At 35.2% G+C, this 7,486-nt stretch overlaps 1 protein-coding gene across 1 annotated transcript in view; it reads right to left on the reverse strand.

Annotated features, from left to right (window-relative positions):
* Positions 1-6,272, reverse strand: part of LOC107701923 (tyrosine-protein phosphatase non-receptor type 13-like) — an 84,115-nt gene extending 77,843 nt beyond the window's left edge. Inside the window, exon 1 of the mRNA XM_016504077.1 lies at positions 5,863-6,272. The gene's annotated coding sequence lies outside the window, so the exon portion shown is untranslated. The remainder of the gene's footprint in view (positions 1-5,862) is intronic.
* Between the last annotated feature and the right edge of the window lie 1,214 nt (positions 6,273-7,486).

A 7,486-nucleotide genomic window follows, 5' to 3' on the forward strand; every position in this document is an offset into this window, starting at 1 on the left:
ATATATATATATATATATATTAATAATGTATGCGCATGTGCATATGTTGGTATTTGTACATAAATATGTATATATAAACACTAATTTTTGTTAATTGAGAATCACTGCTTTAAAAAGACACTAAACCTTTACAATTGTATTGCACCATAATCTCAGACAACATGCTACACTAAAGGCAGATGAGAACAGTATCTGTCTGCAGAAACACAGGCGACTGGAAGAACCAGATTACTGCACCACGATGAATCAGTGCATATTTTCTGCAGCGAAAACAAAACCCACTTTTACAAGGTAGAACTCCCTTTACCCTGGATGAGTCACTACTTGGCTGAAAGATTGACCCAAGCCCCTGATCTTCGTCTCTCTTTTCCTATTCCACCATCATGATTGTTCGATGCTCAGTGAGTCTATCATTTCCTCGTCCCTGGCCCTTACTACTTAATGTCCTCCCATTTCTAGTAATAACAAGGTTTCTATGGGGACGAGAATTATGTCAAATGCCTCCTCCTTTTCTCTGCTTCTTTCCTTCATGAGCTTCACCAGTCTTTTACAGCCAATTAGACTCAAACTGTTTATTTTATGCAAGTAGTAAAAACTTCAGTTAAAAATAAAGTACGGAGTGAAAAATAATAATTTACTGCAATATAAGCACGTTTTTTATCATTTGAAACATGCATTAACTTATATTCCAAAGCCACTTACATAATGCAAGTATGTAAAACGTACAAAACACATACATTTGCATTTGTGTCGAATGAGCGAGGTACACGAGCCTATGTTTATTTGTAAAGTGCATTTCCAACATAAATTTGCTACAGCTTGGTGTTCATAATAAATTTTGTTTATAATGAATGCCACTAAAAAATATGTTTGTTTTATACTTAGATTTTTCCATTCCTGTTCTGTTCTGAATGCTGTTAAATTTAAAGGATTTGTTGTAAAGTGAAAGGAACTAAAATACAAGTTTATAGTGTTTGTAATGTTCGTCAACATTTTATTTGACATTATTTCTGAATGTACTAATGTAATGTGACTTATACACTGATGCGACTTATCCGTGTTTTCTTAACTCGGTGCGACTTATAGTCAGGTGTGACTTGTTTTCCATAAAATATGGTAATAATTTTCAATTATATGCACAAATATAAACATACATGATGATATTTTCCAACATACATTTCACAGCTTGGTGTTCATAATAAATTTTGTTTATAACGAATGCCACTAAAAATTATGTTTGTTTTATACTTATTTTTCCATTCCTGTTCTGTTCTGAATGCTGTTAAATTTAAAGGATTTGTTGTAAAGTGAAAGGAACTAAAATACAAGTTTATAGTGTTTGTAATGTTCGTCAACATTTTATTTGACATTATTTCTGAATGTACTAATGTAATGTGACTTATACACTGATGCGACTTATCCGTGTTTTCTTAACTCGGTGCGACTTATAGTCAGGTGTGACTTGTTTTCCATAAAATATGGTAATAATTTTCAATTATATGCACAAATATAAACATACATGATGATATTTTCCAACATACATTTCTTACTAAACTATTTTAATAACTTAATGTCGAACTAAAGCACTTCCTATAAAAATATAGTATATACGTAATACTTCCACCCTTCCCAATCTATTTCAATGCCAAAACCATTTCTACATCCAGTGTTTGCTAGATCCTCCCTTTCATTCTGATTTAATGTCAGTTTTGCGATCAATTTTTTAATGGAACCATTTGAAATTCACACAGGGCGGCTCTGATCCCAGATCAGTGTGGGTGGCTTCTACAGCCTTTTTTCTTCTCCCAGTGGTGTGATCAGTAATCAAGCCTCTGAAGTAGAGTTCTGGAGAAAACCAGAGGCCTCTGGAATAAAACTGCCCACTCGCGGCTGCTTCTCAGGGTCGGATGCACTGATGTCCGCCATGTGTTGAGCCTAGGCCAAAGGTACTATACAATGTGCCCGGGACAACAGCCCGGTTTGACTTGAATATACTGGTAGAATGCACAATATACCAGCTTTCAATAAGTTTCCATCCTGGAAAAGCCCAAAATATGTGAGGCATCCAGGAGAAAAAAAAAGCTACAAACCAAAAACAGGATGAACTTTTTATTTTAAAGCTTACTTTGCACGTCTTGTTTACCGCAACACAATAAAGGAAAATTAACCCTAGCGACAACACAGGAACATCCTGGCAACCACCCACATCACCTTTGCAACATGTTAATGCAAAAGTAAAAGTCTAGTTATTTGTGTCAAATCAAACACTAAAAAAAGTTTGGAGTCTAGGATTTTTTTTATATTTTTGAAAGAAGTCTCTTATGCTCACCAAGGCTGCAATTATTGGATTAAAAAATACAGTAAAAACAGTAATATTGTGAAATATTATTACAATTTAGAATAACTGTTTTCTATTTGAATAGATTTTAAAATATAATTTATTCTTGTGATGCAAAGCCGAATTTTCAGCATCATTACTCCAGTCATCAGTGTCACATGATCCTTCAGGAATCATTCTAATATGCTGATTTGCTGCTCAAGAAACATTTGAACTTATTTTTTGTGATTTTTTTCAGCATTCTTTGATGAATAGAACGTTCAAAAGAACAGCATTTATTTGAAATTGAAACCTTTTGTTATTATTTTTAAAATTTTGCAATTTCTTTAGAAAAAAAAAACCTACGGACCCCAAACTTTTGAACAGTAGTATATTGTTCTATAAAACATTGAAAGCTTTATTTCTGTGCACAACAATCCATTTATTCCAAGACATCATTAAAAATATGCATCAGCACTGATTCAGAACAGAAAACTAAATCTGTCTGTAGAACATAAAGATAAAAATGCTTTCAAAAGCATTTTCTCAGAATAAGCATAAAGCAGAGTGCAAGAGATTGCAAATTCACTTTGCAAAGTGGTGTTCAGAAAAACACCTCACATAGATGACTGAATTTAGCCGAACTAAAAACCTGAGCTGTGCACGTCTGGCGTGTAAAAGCGCACTGAACTGCGGTTCAGCAGAGATGGAATTTCCTCAATGGAGACAGGCCAGAACAAAATAACACGCTGAAGGAGCAGAATTAGCATCAAAGGTGTGAGGGTAGGGTTTGACTTCCGTTTGACTCGTTTCGCAATCTAGCGAGAAAGATATACTTAGAGCATTAGTGGAAAAACCAGTGGACACAAAGCTGAGTTCCTGATTAAAATAACTTGAAACTATTGTTATTCTGTTTGTGAAACCAGACGCCAACCAAGATTGTTGTGATTGAACCAAGATTGTCACCCACAGATAGGCCTGTCGCAATAATCAATATATCGACTTATCGCGCAATATATGTACATGACCTCAATCATTTTTGGTGACGCAATATATCGCCCATTATATTTACTTACAAATTTATGTCACCATGTTTTCTACATTCCACTTGCGCCTGTGTCTTTTGCAGCTTCTCGTACATAACGTGGTGTAGTCATGAGGTGCCAGTTCAAATTAAAAAAATGTTTCTACAAAAAAAAGTTTCATCTGCTGATATGGCCTTGTTTAGGGATCTGTGCCTTTGTGCATACGGACATCTGACTGCTAAGTAGTGATTGTGTTTTTCAGCAATAGTGCGCACTCTTAATTTACAGAGAAAATTCTGTAGATGGAAATATCTCCATAGAAGTTCTTGGTGCATTTTTCTTTTTTTCTACTTGTTACTTTGAACTTTTTGTTAGAAAATGTTTATTTACTATTTATTCAGTGCATTTTTATTTTTTTCTACTTGTTACTTTTAACTTTTTGTTAGAAGATGTTTATTTACTATTTATTCAGGCTTTTTAAGGTATCTAATATTTTGATACTTAATTTGCATGATCTAAATATTCTTAAAAATTAAAAGTTTGTTGTCATTTGGAAGTGTGTAGGCCTTCTTGCATTATGCTGTTACATTATGATTATATATTCAGTGGCATAAAATGGTCTTTAAAATGACAATAATATCGCTTATCGCAATTATTTCTGGGGCAATATATCGCACAACAAAAAGTTGTTATAGTGACAGGCCTACCCACAGAAGCTTCCCGTTCAACCAAATGTTAGGAAACTGAACAAATTTTAACACAAACGTAATACAAGCACACAAACCAACACTACCGCCCTTTTTAACCCACAAGTCACCTGTCAAATGCACCATCCAAATAGCTGTTACATTACATAATAAGCACCATAATCCATCTGACAGGCTCATAGCACACCGAAATACATAGCATCTGGATTTTTAGACAGCCAAAGGTGACCTCATCCACTGGACGTAGGTAAACCTCTTTCACCGTCGGCCTACTTTCACATCAATCCAATTTCGGTCTAACAAAGTGCTCAAAACCCAGGCTAAAACTGATGGACTGAACTGCTTTGTGTCTCAAAGTTGTACTACTAAGTCTGAACCACCTCCTGTCCTGCACAAATGAACTTTGAGACGTTTCTGTAGGCAAGATTACCAAGCCAGATTTGCACAACCCAGATGTAAGCAGCGCCGAACTGCATGAACTGCAACGGAGTCTTGAAACAAAAGATCCATTGAGCTAGGAGCAGAGGATAAAACAAACCTTCGGACCACCACACAAAAGAAAACAAGAACTCGTATTGGCCCCTATAACTATAGCTGGATGACTCAGACACCCTCAGTGTCAGGAACATTCCTCTGTGCAAGAAGCTTCTCTTTTACGGCTAATTCTGTGAACTGCAAACCACACGGTGCAATTTCATAAGAACTGCTCATGTTTACACTGGAAAGAGGCAGTTCCTCCTGCCATTAGATCAGGAGTGGCATCGTGAGATATAAACAGACTAAAAATGACAAGTTTTAGCTCTCAAATGACAGCTTTGGTGAGCTGAAGTGGATCTGAGGATGAGAGGTTTCTCAAACTGATGATGTGCTCATTAGGATATAAAAAGCTGAGTACAACCTTCTAACCCTTACAAAAAGTACTGCAGTGGTACCATAGTTTGGTAATGGTCTGCACTGATAAAAATTTTGATCTAAATTCAGCTTTCCCACACTTTTTACATTACTTTCCGGTCATTTACCGGATTTTATACAATTATTTTATTGAGATTGGGATTTCTATGTCAGGTAATAATCCACTGAATAATCCAATGAAATACTAAAGAGCAGCACAAAACTAGGCCTGGACATCACAATATTAAAATTCTCAATTTCATTACCATATTCATGTACCTTGGTGTTTACATGTACAATAGTCGTTAAATTAGTATTTTATAATGTTTTTTATTGAACTTTACTGTTAGTTAGAATCTTCTGTGGTAAGAACACATTCTTTTTTAACTTTTATACTTTAAAATTCACCTTTAAACATTGACCTGCAATGTGATGATGTGGTGGCCAAGCTACAAAAAGGAGCCAAAACAGCGACATGTCATCAATAATTCTACCAAATAAACACACAAAAGTCGTTCATTTCAATATTACTGACTAAAATTATATGTTAAATGCACAAAACTATCCCTCAAGTGGACCGATGGCCTCCATCAGACACAAGTAAAACACCTGCGGTTACGTCCAACTCGCTCCACCATCCAACACTACAACATTGGACACATTTTGTATTTTCGGCGCTCGCATTTTACATCCATAACGCCTTCTTTGAATTTTTTTATGCAGACTGTGAAGATAAAACTCAAATAAAGTTCGAATAAAAGTCGCATTTTTGCTGGAATACAAACATAAAGCTCTCCTAATCCAAAGCCTGGCGCCTCATGGCCATGGCAAAGCTCCTTGCGCGGTTTATAGACCAATATAAACGCTGGTAAAGCAGTAGCATCAAACTCAAGAAACCATTGATGTAAAAACATAAACTCACCTCCTAAATAAGTGGCCTATAACTTCAAACTTCGCTCCAACTACCAGCCAGTGCGCAAACAAGAGTCCAGCATCACATCCACCAGCAAACCTGAAATGGAAAACCAGCCCGGGTCGAACTGGCAACAGGTTTTACTTTATACGAACTACTTCGACCGTAAGGTCCATCATCTCCATTAAAAAAAAATGTAACCCGCACTCCTTGGGTTCTCCTTAAATTCTAATGCGTAAAAACTTGCAGACTGCGCGTAAACTGACAGGATCTTTGACGCAGCTGAAAATAGGCAGCGCGTTTTCGGTTCCTTTGGGAAGCCGAGTCACCCTTCCAGCCCGAGAGGTTCAGCTCTCTCTCTCAGTCTGTGTCAGCCCTCCTGCTCGCTGGAGAGAGGGAGTAACCAGACACCCGCACTCCTGCCGCTCATTGGTTACTTTCCACCGGAGCAGGAACCGTCACACCAGCAACATGAGGCGTCTCTATAGAAACTCTCCTCAACTGGGAGGAAAATACCACGAGAAGTTGTTACAGTGAGGCGCAGTCCACGGTGGCCACGGCATCCAGATATGTAACGCAACAAACACAAAACATCTGAAGAAGAAATGCGCATGTTGCGTGCAGGTTTTCATTTTCCTTACCCCTTCAACTTTTAAATATGGCGCAATCTCATTAAATACCCACATATTTGCATATTAAGCGATAAGGCCTAATGTTACCACGCACACAGATACCAACAAATCTGTTGAGAATGTGATTTTATTCTAAATAAATTAGGAAATAAATGCACAATTTTAATCATTTCAACTTTAAATATACATATGATACAGACTCTTCAGAAAATTGCACATTATATGATCAGCAGCTCAGTTAGTTGTTAACTAAATGCTTTTGTCAAAAGGTTTATTTAATTCTAAAATCAGATATATTTAAATAAAGCACTTTTGTATATGTAAACAAACTTGTTATTTTTTTACTATTTTAGGCTATAAAACGTGTATATGTGTAATATATATATATATATATATATATATATATATTACACATATACACGTGTAATATATATAGTAATAACATATACACTTCATATATATATATATGTGAAGTTGCAGTACTAAAATCATTATAAAAAATGAACTAAAAACTATAACTTAATGGATATAACTATATAGATATTTTTTTAAAAACGAATAAAATATATTGACAAAAACACAACAAAATGACTAAAAATGTTTTTAAAAATTGAAAACTGAAAATCTAAACAATAAAATATATTTCAAATATTGACAAAAGCTACAACAGTGCATCAACGATTGTAAAATCTAAAATTACAGGATTATTTAATGATATTAATTCTGAAAGTCTGAGCATGATGATGTTTGGCCTTTGATAAATCTTAACCAGTACAAATGCATAAAGGTCATCTAAATAACAAAAATGCAATTTTTATTAATTCGTTTAGCTGTCATTTTGGATTATTTATTTTTTTTAGTTACAAAATATTGTGAAAAAAAATCTAATCCTGTATCATCATTAAATAATGTACCGCCCATTAAGAGAGAGCAGGTTTTGTTTGAGAGTTCATGCTGTTACACCTTAAAGTGTTTTGTTCTGCTTGAAATTCTGTTCTGGG

This window comes from Sinocyclocheilus anshuiensis, unplaced genomic scaffold, assembly GCF_001515605.1.
Source record: "Sinocyclocheilus anshuiensis isolate Anshui unplaced genomic scaffold, SAMN03320099.WGS_v1.1 scaffold1184, whole genome shotgun sequence".
In the NCBI taxonomy this organism is placed as follows: domain Eukaryota; kingdom Metazoa; phylum Chordata; class Actinopteri; order Cypriniformes; family Cyprinidae; genus Sinocyclocheilus; species Sinocyclocheilus anshuiensis.